General features: G+C 46.9%; 1 long non-coding RNA gene and 1 pseudogene across 1 annotated transcript in view; one reads left to right on the forward strand and one right to left on the reverse strand.

Moving 5' to 3' along the window:
- The first annotated feature begins 2959 nt into the window (after positions 1–2959).
- Positions 2960–13996, forward strand: part of LOC141422541 (uncharacterized) — a 94368-nt gene continuing 83331 nt past the window's right edge. The window contains exon 1 of the long non-coding RNA XR_012447159.1: positions 2960–3372. This is a non-coding gene — a long non-coding RNA (uncharacterized lncRNA). The remainder of the gene's footprint in view (positions 3373–13996) is intronic.
- Positions 7222–8534, reverse strand: LOC109680099 (SERPINE1 mRNA-binding protein 1-like; annotated as a pseudogene).

Here is a 13996-nt window from a genome sequence, read left to right on the forward strand (position 1 = left end):
ACAGCACTTTGATTCTGTGGACAGTTTAACTTGCCTCTTGGTGTTTCTCTTCACTGCTTTTTTTTTCCTTGTGTGTCTAGTCACAAATTAAATGCAAATAAACTTACAAATGGATGATACTGATATGACATAAATTCTTTGATACTGGTATGACATAAATTCTTTAAATTTGGTTTTACAGTATTTTATTAGGGTCTTCTCTGAACTCCCACTCCACATTACTCCTCAAAAATACCTCCACATCTGGAGCCGGTGGCTCTCACCTGTAATCCTAACTACTCAGGAGGCAGAGTTCCAGGAGGATTGTGGTTCAAAGCCTGCTCACACAAGTAGTGAGACCCTATCTCAAAAAAACCCATCACAAAAAAGGGCTGATGGAGTGGCTCAAGGTGTAGGCCCTGAGTTCAAAGCCCCAGTACAAAAGAAAAAAAACCTCCAAAATATATCTGCCTCCACTCTCATTACATTTACCACCAGATTATAACCTCCACTGGCAGAAATCTGTCCTTCCCATCTTGTTTGGTTCACCATCTTGCTCTTATACTTGAAATATGGAAGGCATTCAATGAATTTCTTTTCCTACAGAATGAAAATCACATACAGAGGGCAAATATTCTGCCTATCTAAAAAAGCTTCTCTAACTGGAATTTATGATTATTTGTATGTGTATCGGAGTGCTTTTTGCTACAGATAGTGGGAGACCCAACTAAAGTAGATTAAACAATATTATGTTCAGTATCTTACATGAAAGCATTCCAAAGGTAGAGCGGTTCCAGGGTTAATTCCATTGCTCAAGGCTGCCCTCAAATCTTAGAGCCTCCTGCTTTGACTCATATGATGGTCACAAGATGGCTGCAGCAAGTATTATATGCAGATGACAACCTACCAAGAAAGAAAAAGAACTTGTACATCTCAACTGTACCAGAAGTTCTTCCAGCAAATGCCTTTGTCTCATTGGCATATAACATGTTGGTTAGGAGGGCAGGCTTTTGAATCAGACTGCTGTTCTCTAGCTGTGTGACTTTAGGGAACTTTGCCTCTCTGGCTTCAGTTTAGTCACTTTAGCAATAGTAGTTTTCTCACAGCTTTGTCATGAGAATGAAATGAGTTGGTTGATGCCTGCAGTGGTTTTTTTTTTTTTAAATGTTCTAGCCTAGCACAGAGAGTAACTGTTCAGTAACTGTGGTAGAACATCTAACCAACATCTGCATAGTGGACTAAGAAGTTCCCTGCCCATGCACAAGGCCTGTTCCTCACATCTAGTACCCCTTTGCTTCAGCTGGGACCTGCACAAGCCTGTCATGGTATCATAAAGCCACCTTCCTAATAATTTTCCTTCCCAAGCTTCATCTTGTGCCCTGACTGCCAACCGTCAGGAAATGGGTTTTAGCTCCAGCAATGTCACTGAGTAGGTCTGAACCTCTATATAAAACGGAACACTAACAACTCCCTCACCCACTCACAGGGAATTTTGAGGCCTTCAAATCCAGAATTTTATATCAGAGATCTGCTCTCTTTATTCTCAAAACCTGGGACACAGTTCCTTGGCGTTCCCAGTTACCTTGGGGTGGGCCCAATCACATTGTGGGCCCTTTGCATCCAGTTTGGAGGTGAAATGATTTATATAATCAAGATTCAAATTGGATGCCAATGTGTCTCTGTGACAGCCAGCCTTTTTTTTTTTTTTTCTGACAGGGTCTCCCTATGTAGCACAGGCTGGCCTGGATCTCATAATACTCCTGCCTCAGCCTCCTGAGTGTTAGGATTACAGGTGTGAGCCATCATAACAGGTAAAGCTGGCTACTTTTGAGAATGGGACTGTTGCCTTGACAGATGAGAACCTGGGGGAATCAAAAGCCATCCATCCCAAACTGGGCCGCCTGGTGGGGATGAAGACATATGGGCATGATGTGTTGGTAGGGGAAAATCCAAGGGACTCATGCTTAATGACCTTCATCCCTTACCCCATGCCCATCCTGGATTTGAAGGTTATAATTAGGAAACACACTTTGGCTGAAGGGAAGGAGGAAGAGATTCAGACAGAGAGAACTGAACACATCCAGCCCCAGGGAAATACAGCAGTGTCAGAAACAGTTTACAAAGCACCTGCCTGGAGCCAAAACGGGATAGGGCTGGAAAGGAGGGTGCCTGTCAAAAGAAGGAAGAGGCCTCAGTCCAGGTCTTGACTTCAACCTGAACCCCAGGGAACTTTTTAACCAAACTCTGGAAAACTAGTGGCCTGATAAGTGTTCAGCCCTTTAGCATGGGATGAAGACATGTGTGAGTGAGCAAGACAGGCGGGCACCAAGACCCAAGGGACCTACTGGTCTCATCATTCCCAAGTAATGAAAGAGAACAAGGAAGCGGTGGCCAGAGCCTGACAGCCTGTCGCGCAGTGGGGTGGGGGTGTGGAGTGCGGCGCGGGGAAGGAGTGCTGGCTGCTTGACCTAGGACATCCTGTCCTGGGACCCCCTCCCTGCTCTCTCTAGCTGTGTCAGGGCCTCTCCAACAGCAAACCAAAGCTACGGCAGAGGACACAGGGAGAGCCCAACCTAGAAAACCCGGACACAAGAGTTCGGGTCTCCGCCCTACTGCCTGGCTGTTCGGCTGTTCGGCTGTCCGACTGGCCGGCTGCCGGAGCCCCACACCACCAGCACGTGGAAGGGCTCTGCCCTGGCAGCTCTGTGACGCCGAGTCCCCCGCCTGGCTCCGTCCTTCCTGCCTGTCACTGGGCCGCTTTCCCTCCAGCGCCCAGCCTGGCTCACTCCTTGCAGCCCCTACCGTGGCAACTCCCTCCGACCCCTCCCCAGCCACCACTAGCCAGGTTTCCCTGCAGATGGGCAGACCGACCGGGTCTGCCGCCTCGCTGTCCAGCCGACCTAACCCTTTCCCTGGCCCAGCGCGCCACCTGGAGGCGAGGAGGCTCCAGACGCCATGGGATCCAGATGCGCCAGGAGAGACCATTCATCCACGGGAGAGGCACTGCTGAGGCTCTCCGCCCCGCTTGGCCTCAGCGCTCCTCCCCTTCCCCAGTGCTCTGAACTGCGCCCACCGCGGCCTCTCTGTGCCCTCGCCACGGTGGGCTGAGACCTGGGGCTGCGCAGTCGCGGAACCAGAAGTCAGAACCAAGCCAGGAGTAGAGCTGGTCTCAAGAGGGCAACTTGTGTGGTCCTCCAGGTCCGGCCTAGATCGATGGACCCAGGAAAGAGGACAAGAGTACCGAAATCAGAGCTAGCACAGGAAGATGCAAAGGAAAACAGCCAGACGGAGAAAGACATAAACAGAAGCCCAGAAAGCTTGAAAGAGGCAGACACCGGACCAGAAGATCAGGAACACAAGGAAGCACCGTGCCACCCCAACAGAATGATGGCAGTGAGTACAGGCAGCAGCGGGTGGCAGAGGGGCAGGGAGAAGGGCTACTTCTTGTGGCCAGGATCCAGCCTATATCCTATATGCAAATGATTCTGAAGCCCTTGGCTGGGGGTTAGCGGGTGGGAACACAGTGGAGATTCCTGTTGCTTACTCAAAGTGCCATGCACCAGGCAAGTGCGGAGCAGGAGGAGGATACTGACCTGCTTATTCACTGCTCTAGAAAAGGCATTTGAACCCCAGATGCTACCCAAGAGGCTGACCTACTCTGGTGAAGACCAAGAAGGGGTCAAATATACTCTTTCCCTATTAACAGCCACTAACGGGTGGCTTCTGGTTGTACTGCCCACTGCCCTTGTGTCCTAACCCTGGCAGGGCCAAACTGAGAGGAGCATCACATGAACCGGTATGTGATGAGTCATGTGAGAGGCAGGCATGTTCAGGACAGGAGTAGAATCAGAAGGAACAGGTGTGGGAATTCACCTTCCCTGAAATGGGCAATGGAACAAGGGCATGTGTGTGTCAGGATGACCGCCAAAGATCCCAGACCAGTGTCCAGGCAGGCAGGGACACTTATTACCCAGCCTGGCCTTGCGGTCAGTCACCGGAGGGTGAGGCAGATGGTGCAGGGAACTGAGAATTAATATCCTCAGTGGGCCAGACCAAGGGGGCTTTATAGGCAGAGTGGGGGGGCCTGCTGAGTGTGAGGAGGCAGGGGTGTGGGCCAGAGGCCCAGAGCTCCCAGCCAGCTTGTTTTGGGTCTGAGTTTGACTCCCCGACTCCCATGCTTTGGCCCTAAAAGGCATTGACAGCTTTGCTCCTGGGACTGCAGGGACTGCAGCTGAGTCTTTGAGACCCCTCAGCCTAGGCTGCCCATGGTGAGGCTGGCCAGCACAGCCACTTGCCCTGTCCTGCGGGTGTTGGTCTCTCTCAGCTTCCTTGCCCTGCCCTCCAAGCAGCCTTGTGCCCCTTGTCTGTCACCAGAGCCCCCTGCTGGGTGCCTGGAGAAGAGAGGACAGACTTGGGTGGGGTTTCAGGTTATGGGGTCAGTGGGACATTTTGTCCCTTCAAAGTCCATCTTGACCTGAAGAGGCCGGGGACAGAAGAGTGCCAGCCAGCAAGCATCCCCCTCCTCCCATTCCTGGCCAACCTCTCCCAGACTGTGGTAGAGCTGGGCCTCGCTGTGAAAGCCAGGCTCCATTCTTTCACATTGACTTCCCTGTGGTTCTCTTTCAGTGTTCAGTAAGTGACAATCAAGAGAAAGAGGTGGTGGCAGAAGCTACCCATTTTGAGCCTCTGAAATAGCTGCTACCTGGACAAGCCTTAGTTCTGCCATCAGGGACTACATTTCCCCAAAGATGCTGATCTGGATCTGATAACTAGACTCCTACCAGTCAAAGTCATGGTGGCTAGATTGCAAACCCCCAATGCTATTTTATCAACACACTCTGAGCATCACAGAAAGGTTCCAAGTAAAGTCCCTGTAAAGGGAAGGGATGGTGCCATCCACTGTCTGTGCCCCAGCCTTACCAGTCCTCCGTCTTCCCTGGCAGGCTGGGACCCCCTTCTCCCCCAAGCTCCCATTCGACTGTATCCTGCATAGACCAGAACATGCAGCATAGCATTGACTCAGAGCGACAGTGGTGGGGAGCAGGGGTAGAGCCCAGCCCAGGTCATTTGATAAGTCTCTTATTTTTAGCTCCTTGATAAAATGAAAGGAAGACATCTTGAAAGTTTTTGGCAAAACCTTCCTTAAGGAAAATATCTAAGTCTAGTTAACAGTGCATTTTCAACCATCTCTAGGTGTGTCCTCCAGTCCCCCCTAAAGGGAGAGAGACCATGATTCACATGGAGTAGCCAATGGTCTTGGGCAAGTATTCTCTCATCTCTTCTCTCTGGCTTCCTCTCTGTAAACCAGAAATGATAATAATGCCACCTCACAGCTGCTAAAAGACTGCATGATAATGTGGACAGACAGCAGCTGGTCCACTGGTCTGCACACAGGAATCAATGAAAGTTAAGTACCTTCTGTAAGGTTGTTAATTAGTATTTGCTTTAGCTTAGCAGGTGACAACTTCTGACCTTGTCACCCAATTCTAGAATCCATAGCCTGCTACAAGCCAGTGTTCCTTTTGTGGGGGGAGCAGGAACAATGAGAGGCAGGCTGTAGCCTGCCCATTCCTTGTGGCCTCCCTCATGTAATAAGTACTTAGAAACTGCTTTTGCTAAAAGCACTGACTTCACTTGGGCCTGCAAATGTCCAATGGATAACTGACAGCAGGATCAAAACTAGGCATCTCTACCTCTGTTTTGCATCTGTATAATTTGGAAGCTCATGTTAGTATCCTGAACACCAACTTGGGATGGAAGTCTCTGAATGCCTTTATCTGCTCTTCTCAAAGTGTCCACATTGATTAAGTCTCCTTTCTTGGCCCTTCTCCACTACTCATCTCTTTAATTTGGCTCATTAGGACTCCTGGAACTGGAGTCCAGGCTTTTGCCCTAAAACTCCAGTAATTCTCCCTCTGCAGGGGCTCCTGAGAGGTGGGAGACCCACAATTTGGGGGTGCCTGGGCTGGGAAGGGAGTGGGAGGGGCTGGGGAGGAGGAGGGGCAGACCCCTTCTGCACCTGCTGTTCTGAGAACCAAGCCCCTGACAGTCCTGGCCCTGCAGTTGGGGCTGCCAGCCCTGAGAAAGGAAAACAGGTGTCAGATGGGGAGGCTAATACAGAACAGCAGGTGTCTGTAGACACCTGACCCTGTATTCACAGTCCATCAGGGTCAGGCTCTTCCCCAAATAGTACCAGCCACCTTGCAAGCAGGAGTCAGATGTCATTGCAGGCAGCCCCCTCCCCAGGTGAGGGGTGGGTAAGACCCAGGCAGGTGTTGCCTGGGTCCCCACTGGCTCTTGCGCCCAGGCCTAAGCTGCAGGTCTCTGTCCCCCTCTTCTCTCATCCTGGAGACAAAGGACAAAACCCTCCAAAGGTGGGAAGTAAGGCTCAGGAGACTCTGCCACAGGGCCCGCATAACACAGAACTCAATAGAACCCAGCGCAGACACTGAGAGGGTCTGGGCTCCTGCAACTGCGGTTGGCTGTGGTCTAGCCAGAGGGGGCCAACAGGGTAGGAAGCTGGCTGCCAGTAGCCCAGACATCTGTCTTAGTTCCCCAGGCTGCCAGGGAGCTCAGAGAGCAAAGACTTCCAGCTCTTCCTCCACTGCAAGATGGGGCCCAGGTGGAGGATGTGCCAGGGTTGCTGAGGGGGCCACAAAGTGGACCAGAGATTCTGCTTAAGGATACTTAGACTGGCCTCACCTGCAACCACCCAGACCTGAGGGAACAAGCTGTGTGGCTTAGCTCAGATTGGCCAGGACTGGGCGGGAGACCCCAAGGACTCACTAGGCTCTGCCCATCCCCCTCCCAGCATGCCTGGCCTAGAGAGTTTCTGACTCCTCCCTCTCACTGCAGCCTATGCCCTGCAGCCTCCAGTGAGGGCCTCCTGAAGTCTATAGTTCTCCCTCCTGCCTTTGGAAAGGCAGAAAGCTCTCAGTCCTTCTCTTCAAAAATACCTCTACCAATCAGGATTAGTGTGTGTGGCTGTTTATTGACTTCCCAAGATGAGCCTGGCATTTTAAATGCATTATCTCACACACGTGAGGCCAGTAATGATATTTTCCCATTACAGAAGAGGAAACAAACTCAGAAGGCATCAGTAAACAGCCTAAGATCACACAAGTAGTCTTTCCAGGAGTGTTAGCAAGTAGGCACAGGCATGGGGAGGAGGCCAGGGTCCCTTGAGGCCATCTGAGAAGTTTGTGCAATGTCCCTTTGGAGGGTGTCAGGTGTGCCATGGATGACAGTCTTTTTTTTTTTTTTTAATTTCTTGGTCATCTGGGATCCTTAAGCATGCAAAAAGCTTAGAACAGTAGGGTCCAGAAAGGAACCAGGGTTGTTTTATGGCATCCAGTTAAGCCAGAGCTGGGAATGCCTCTGGGTCATCCACATCAGGAGCAGAAGCACTTGACTTGTCAGTCCTACTGCCACAGTTTGGACGTCCACCACGCCCACGGCCACCTCGTCCTCCCCTGCCACCACGTCCTGGGCGGCCTAGGTCTCCAAAATTGATCTCCAGCTGAGACATTATATCATTTGCTGGCTTCCGGAAATGATGGTCCAAAACAGAATCTTCAGCATGAGCCTCTTCACTCTTTGATTTATAAAGAACAACTCCCTTCTTCCACTGCCCATCAGCACCTTCATTTGGTTTTCTGATATTAAATTCCACTTTTTCCCGGTCTTTATTTTGAATAGCCTTCCACTCATCCAAAGTCATCTCTTTTGGACCCTCTTCCTTAACCTCTTCACCTTCATTCTCCTTATTTTCAGTATCTGCTACAGGATGTTCTTCACCTTCAGGTGTTTCCTCAGTCACATTTGATTGATCCAAGTCAGTTAATTCATCTTTGACAGTTCCCCAGTTGTGGGATCTGCTACCTCCACGTTTGTCTTCATGCTTCAGGCCGCTGTAATGTGAAAAAGAAGATCTATCACTTCCACTATGCCTGTCAAATTCACGTTTGCCATGAGAATCAAATCCATCTCCTCGGCCCATTCCACGTCCACGGCCTCCTTGACCCCTTCCAAGACCACCACGGCCTCGAATAGGTCTGTCAATAATTGGTTTATCAACTGAAAATTCGCCTCCTTCACCCTTTTCTTCAAGTGGCTTTTCAAATCTTCATTCGTGAGGTGGTTGCCTTTCTGGTCTTCTATCAGTTATTTTCCTTCACCCTGAAGTTGTTGATCAGGCCTTCCTCCAACATGCCTTGTTCCTTCTTTCTTGAGCGCCACGGGCGGCTGTGCCTCCTCTTTCTTGTCTGCCACGCCAACACTGAGGGGCAGTGGGTTCTTGCGGTCTTTCTGGGACTCTTAACACAGCTGTTTGCCTGCCGCGCTGGAGTTGGTTTGGGCCGCGACTTGAGCTGCGCTCTTGGCCCCAGGCCTCCCAACGCTGCCCCCGCCGGCTTCTTTTTTCTTGTTCTCTGCTGCCTTCAGCACCTCAAAGGGGTCCGATTCGTCGTCAAATAACTGGTTGAATCGGTTGGTGGCTACGCAGCTGATGCCTTCCTGTAGGTGCCCAGGCATGATGGTGGCTCGGCGGCGTGTTCCTCCACCTCAGATGTGCCATGGTTGGACCAGCAATTACAGCTTATAGTACCTATGCAGTGTAGAGTGGGGACAGGTCCATTGCAGAAGATGAGCAAGACAGAGTCCACTCTAGTCTTACTTCTATATGCAGTATCTTGAGATAGTCAAGAAAATATCAACCCATACCCAGAAGAAGGAATGTCTGCCTCTCTTGCAGTCTTCCATAACAGCAGGGCACAAGAGAGTGTGACAGCTTCAGAGAAGGGACGCCAAAGTTTAGTAAAACTTCTCAGAGTTAAATCTGTCGTCTTTCACACAAAAGAACTGTTGCCCAAGACTCTGGTTTCATTGGTTCAGAGCCGTCAGCACCCCCCAGGCTCAGCCATTATCATCTAACACTTATTTTCTCACCCAGTGTAAACCCAGCCTGCCCTTCTCATTCTCCATCTGTGCCATCATTACTCATTCTATAGAGTGGGCCCAGAGACAAAACCAAATTTCTCATAACAAGTAGGGGGAAAACCAAGTCTCAACACCAGTGGGATGAGAAGAGCAGCTCAGGGTGTGAGCTGAAAGGGCCTGAGCTGAGCTCTCCTTGTCAGTGGTTTCTGCTGAGTCCACCAATGTTGGTGGAGGGTTGGGGTGGGGATGATTTATATACACCTCTGATCACTGGATAAATCCTGAGATCTAGGTGTCACATGTGCCTAAATCGGCAGCACCTCCCATCCGACAGCCTCAGGATGAAGTGCTCCCCATCCACCTCCATAAATCTTGCATTGGGGTAATTTCACATCATTATGCTCTTTCCCCAACCCCCAGTGTTTCAACACATTGAGAAAATCCTGCAGGAGACAAAACCCCCACATCTACACAACCAAGTCTTCTGATGAGACAGGTGAAGATTCAATTTCAAGGACTAGCGGTTGCCCAGAGTCCAAGAAAAATAAGCAGCATTCCTAGGAAAGGGGGCTGATCCCATTTCCTCAATTCACCACCTCCTGGGCACATTTTTCAACTCTACCTGGCCCTGGGGAGAGGGAAGGAATGGACAGGACCCAGGCTCACAGAGGTCACAGTGGAGCAGGTAGAGGGATGTGAACAAGTGACTTCACAGAGGAAAGAGCCATTTGTTTAGCTAGAAATGACTAGTGAAAATTCCAGTATCCCTGGAGCAAGATCTTGGAGGATGAGCAGAAGTTTAGCAAGTGGAGAGGGTGACAAAGTAAGGGTCACCCAGGAAGAGGGAATAGGCTGAGGGAAGGTAGAATGGCAGGAGAAGCGATGTCATGATCTGGGGGACTTCAGGTCATATGTGGCAACTTGTGTGGCAGGAGAAGGAGAAACAGTCTTGAAAGGCAGGTTGAGTTGAGATTTTCTTCTCTACATTGAAAGATGTTGATGATTTTAACCTAAGTAAGTGACATAAGCATATCTTCACTTCGGAAGGACTTTTAGAAGAATTGGAGAGGGAACACAAGAAGTAAGAATACTAGCTGGGAAATTGTTGCAGTGTCCCTAAAAAAAAAAAAAAAAAAAGAGCCTGTGTTATGGTGTTCCCCCTCTCCTCTGCCAAAAAGGGAATGCCCAATGAAGACATTGCAGAAATGTTAGAGATGTAAGATGCAGTCTCAGTTTTAATGGGGATCTGTGTCTAAGGTAACATTGTAAAACTCCTCTGGAAAAATCCCTACAAAGGGAACCCATTAGAGATCAACAAGAACCCAGTTAGTTTCTCTCCATGAACTCTTGTGCCTTTGGCTGAGCACAAGAGGAAAATGGTCAGAGTTCAGAATCTGACCATTTTGACCCAAATATGTACTAGAATTATTGTGCATAAGGTGCTTACACTCCAGGATGTTGGAGGAAACCAAGAAAGACTTGAAATTCTCTTTTTTCATCTCATTGTCAATCTGGAGGATGTATGGTTGGATGGAGGAGGACTTATTACCAGCAATGCATGAGGATTCCAACTCCTCCATTCCTTGCAAACACTTCCTGTACATTTATTTATTTTTTTTATTTAGTGGTACTGGGGCTGGAACTCAGGGCCTTCACCTTGAGCCACTCCACCAGCCCTGTTTTTATGAAGGGTTTTTCGAGATAGGGTCATGAGGAACTGTTTGCCTGGGCTGGCTTCGAACCTTGATCCTCCTGATCTCTGCCTCCTGAGTAGCTAGGATTACAGGCGTGTGCCACCGGCACCCAGCTGTACATTTTTTTTGCGAACATAGCTATCTTAAGTGGGTGTGAAACGATGTATCTCATTGTAGTTTAGATTTGCATTTTCCTAATGACATTGACTTCTTTTCATGAATTCAATGGCCATTTATATATCTATTCAAAACATTTACTCACTTGTATCTTAAAAAACTTTTCATTTATTCATTTATTTTTGGGTACTAGGGGTCAAACCCAGGGCCTTGCAGTGCTCAGCAGGTGCTCAGCCGTACTTCTCATTTTAAAATTAGGTTATTTTTCCTTCCTTTCTCCATCTCTTCCTCCCTCCCTCTTTTTCTTCCTTTATCCTTCTTTTCATTTGTTCCTTCCCCTCCTCTGGCACTAAGATTGAATGACCAAGGGCCTTCAACAAGGTAGGCAAGTGCTCTCCACTTGAGCTACACCACCCCCAGAGCCCTTGGGTTTTTTTTCTTTTAGTTTATTTATTTATCTTATTGTTTTTACATTTACTCACATGTGTATACATTGTTTGGGCCACCCTCCTATCCCCTCCAACTTCTTGGCAGAACCTGTTCCACCCTCTTGTTCTTCTATTTTATTGAAGAAAAAATAAGAGATAATAAGAAAGACATAGCATTTTTGCTGGTTTGAGATAAAGATAGCTATACAGAGAAATTCCTAGTGTTGCTTCCATGCACATATGTATTGCAACCCACATTGGTTCATCTCTGCCAGACCTCTTCATTACTTCCTGTCCCCTGCCCATAGCAGCCTCTGCCACTTTAAGATTACTTTATTTGCTCCTCTACAGTGAGTACACGAACCACATTCAGGTTTTAGGTTTCCTTCTCTTTCCCTATGCCTCCCGTGCACATTCTCCCCTTAGTGTGTGATCCATGTCAAGTAATGTTACTGCATTTGTTTTAGGTCTATAATCCACATATTAGGGAGAGCATATGATTTTTTGGCCTTCTGAGCCTGGCTAACTTTGCTTAAGATTATGTTTTCCAATTCCATCCATTTACTTGCAAATGACAAAACTTCATTCTTTCTTGCTGAATAAAATTCCAGTGTGTATAAATACCATATTTTTTTAATCCATTCATTGGTAGAGGGGTAGCTTGGCTGTTTCCATAACTTGGCTACTGTGAATAGTGCTGCAATAAGCATGGGTGTGCACGTACCTCTGGAGTAACCTGAGTCGCATTCCTTTGGGTATATCCCTAGGGGTGGGATTGCTGGATCATATGGCAGCTCTATGTTTAGTTTTTTAAGAAGCTTCCATATTGTTTTCCAAAGTGGTTGTACTAGCTTACATTCCCACCAGCAGTGCAATAGGGTTCCTTTTTCTCATCATCCTTGCTAACATTTGTTGGTGGTGGTGTTCTTGATCATAGCTATTCTAACAGGAGTCAGGTTGAATCTTAGTGTGGTTTTGACTTGCATTTCCTTTATGGCCAGGGATGGTGAGAATTTTTTCCATGTGTTTTTTTGGTCATTTGGACTTCTTCCTTTGAAAAAGTTCTATTTAGTTTAGTTGCTCACTTCTTTATGGGTTCATTGATTTTGGAGGAGTTTAGTTTTTTGAGCTCCCTGTATATTCTACATATCAGTCCTTTGTCTAATGTATAGCTAGCAAATATTTTCTCGCACTCTGTGGGTGGTCTCTTCAACTTAGAGACCATTTCTTTTGTTGTGTAGAAGCTTTTTAAATTTCATGTATTCCCATTTGTCCATCCTTTTTCTTAGTTGCTGGGCTGCTGGAGTTCTACTGAGGAACTCCTTGCCTATACCTATTGCTTCCAGAATATTCCCTGTTCTTTCCTGTACTAATTGCAAGGTTTTGGATCTGATATTAAGGTCCTTAATCCACTTTGAATTGATACTTTTACAGGGTGATAACATGGATCTAGTTTCAGTTTTCTGCAGGCAGATATATTTTTGGTGCCTTTGTCAAAATAAGGTGGCATAGCTGTGTGTATTCATATCCAGGTCCTCTCTTCTGTTCCGCTGGTCTTCATATCTGTTTTTGTGCCAGTACCATGCTGTTTTTATTGCTATGGTTCTGTAGTATAGCTTGAAGTCGGGTATTGTGATGCCTCTAGCATTGCTCTTTTTGCTCAGTATTGCCTTGTTTCTTAGTGTTCTTTTGTGTTTCCAAATGAAGTTTAGGGTAGATTTTTCAATCTCTGTGATGAATGTCATTGGGATTTTGATGGGAATTGCATTAAACATGCAGATTGCTTTTGGTAATATAGACATTTTTACTATGTTCACTCTGCTAATCCATGAGCATGGAGATCTTTCCACCTTCTGTAGCCTTCCTCAAACTCTTCAGTGGTTTGTAGTTCTCCTTGTAGAAGTCTTTTACATCCTTTGTTAAGTTTATTCCTAAGTATTTGGGTTTTTTTGTGGCTATTGTAAATGGAATTGTTTTCCTATATTCTTCCTTAGTTCGTTCATTATTTGTGTATAGAAAGGCTACTGATTTTTGTAAGTTGATTTTGTATCCTGCTACATTGCTGAAGCTATTTTTGGTGTCTAGGAGTTTTTGGGTGGAGTTCTTTGGGTCACTTAAGTATAGGATCATGTCATCTTCACATTGGGATACTTTGACTATTTCTTTAACTATTTGTATTCCTTTTATTTCTTCCTCTTGCTTTATTGCTCTTGCTAGGAATTTCAGGACTATGTTGAATAGGAGTGGGGAGAATGGTCATCCTTGTCTCATTCTTGACTTTATGGAAAATGGTTTCAGTTTTTCCCCATTAAGTATGATGTTGGCTATAGGTTTGTAATATATAACTTTTATAATTTTGAGATAAATTCCTTCTATTCCTAGTTTTCTTAGAGATTTTATCATGAAGTCCAGCCCTTGTTTTGAGATAGGGTCTCACTAACTTTGCCCAGGGTTGGCCTTGAACTCAAGATCCTCCCGCCTCCAACTCCCAAGTAGCTGGGATTACAGGTGTGCCCCACCATGTCTGGCCTTTATCTTTTCATTATTGAGTTATCAAAGTTCTTTATATATTCTTTGTATAAGTCCCTTTTCAGATATATGATTTGCATTCTATGGGTTGTCTTTTTACTTTTGATGGTATCCTTTGAAACATGAAATTAAAAAACTTTTTTTTACTTATTAGCAAATATTAGTTGTATGGGGGGATTTATTGTGACATTTACATATATGTTTATAGTTTATCTTTTTTTGTGTGTGGTACTGGGGTCTGAACTCAGGGACTTCACTTTGAGCCACTCTACCAGCCCTATTTTTTGTGAAGGGTTTTTTCCAGATAGGGTC

The sequence above is a fragment of the Castor canadensis genome, chromosome 4 (assembly GCF_047511655.1).
Source record: "Castor canadensis chromosome 4, mCasCan1.hap1v2, whole genome shotgun sequence".
In the NCBI taxonomy this organism is placed as follows: Eukaryota; Metazoa; Chordata; class Mammalia; order Rodentia; family Castoridae; genus Castor; species Castor canadensis.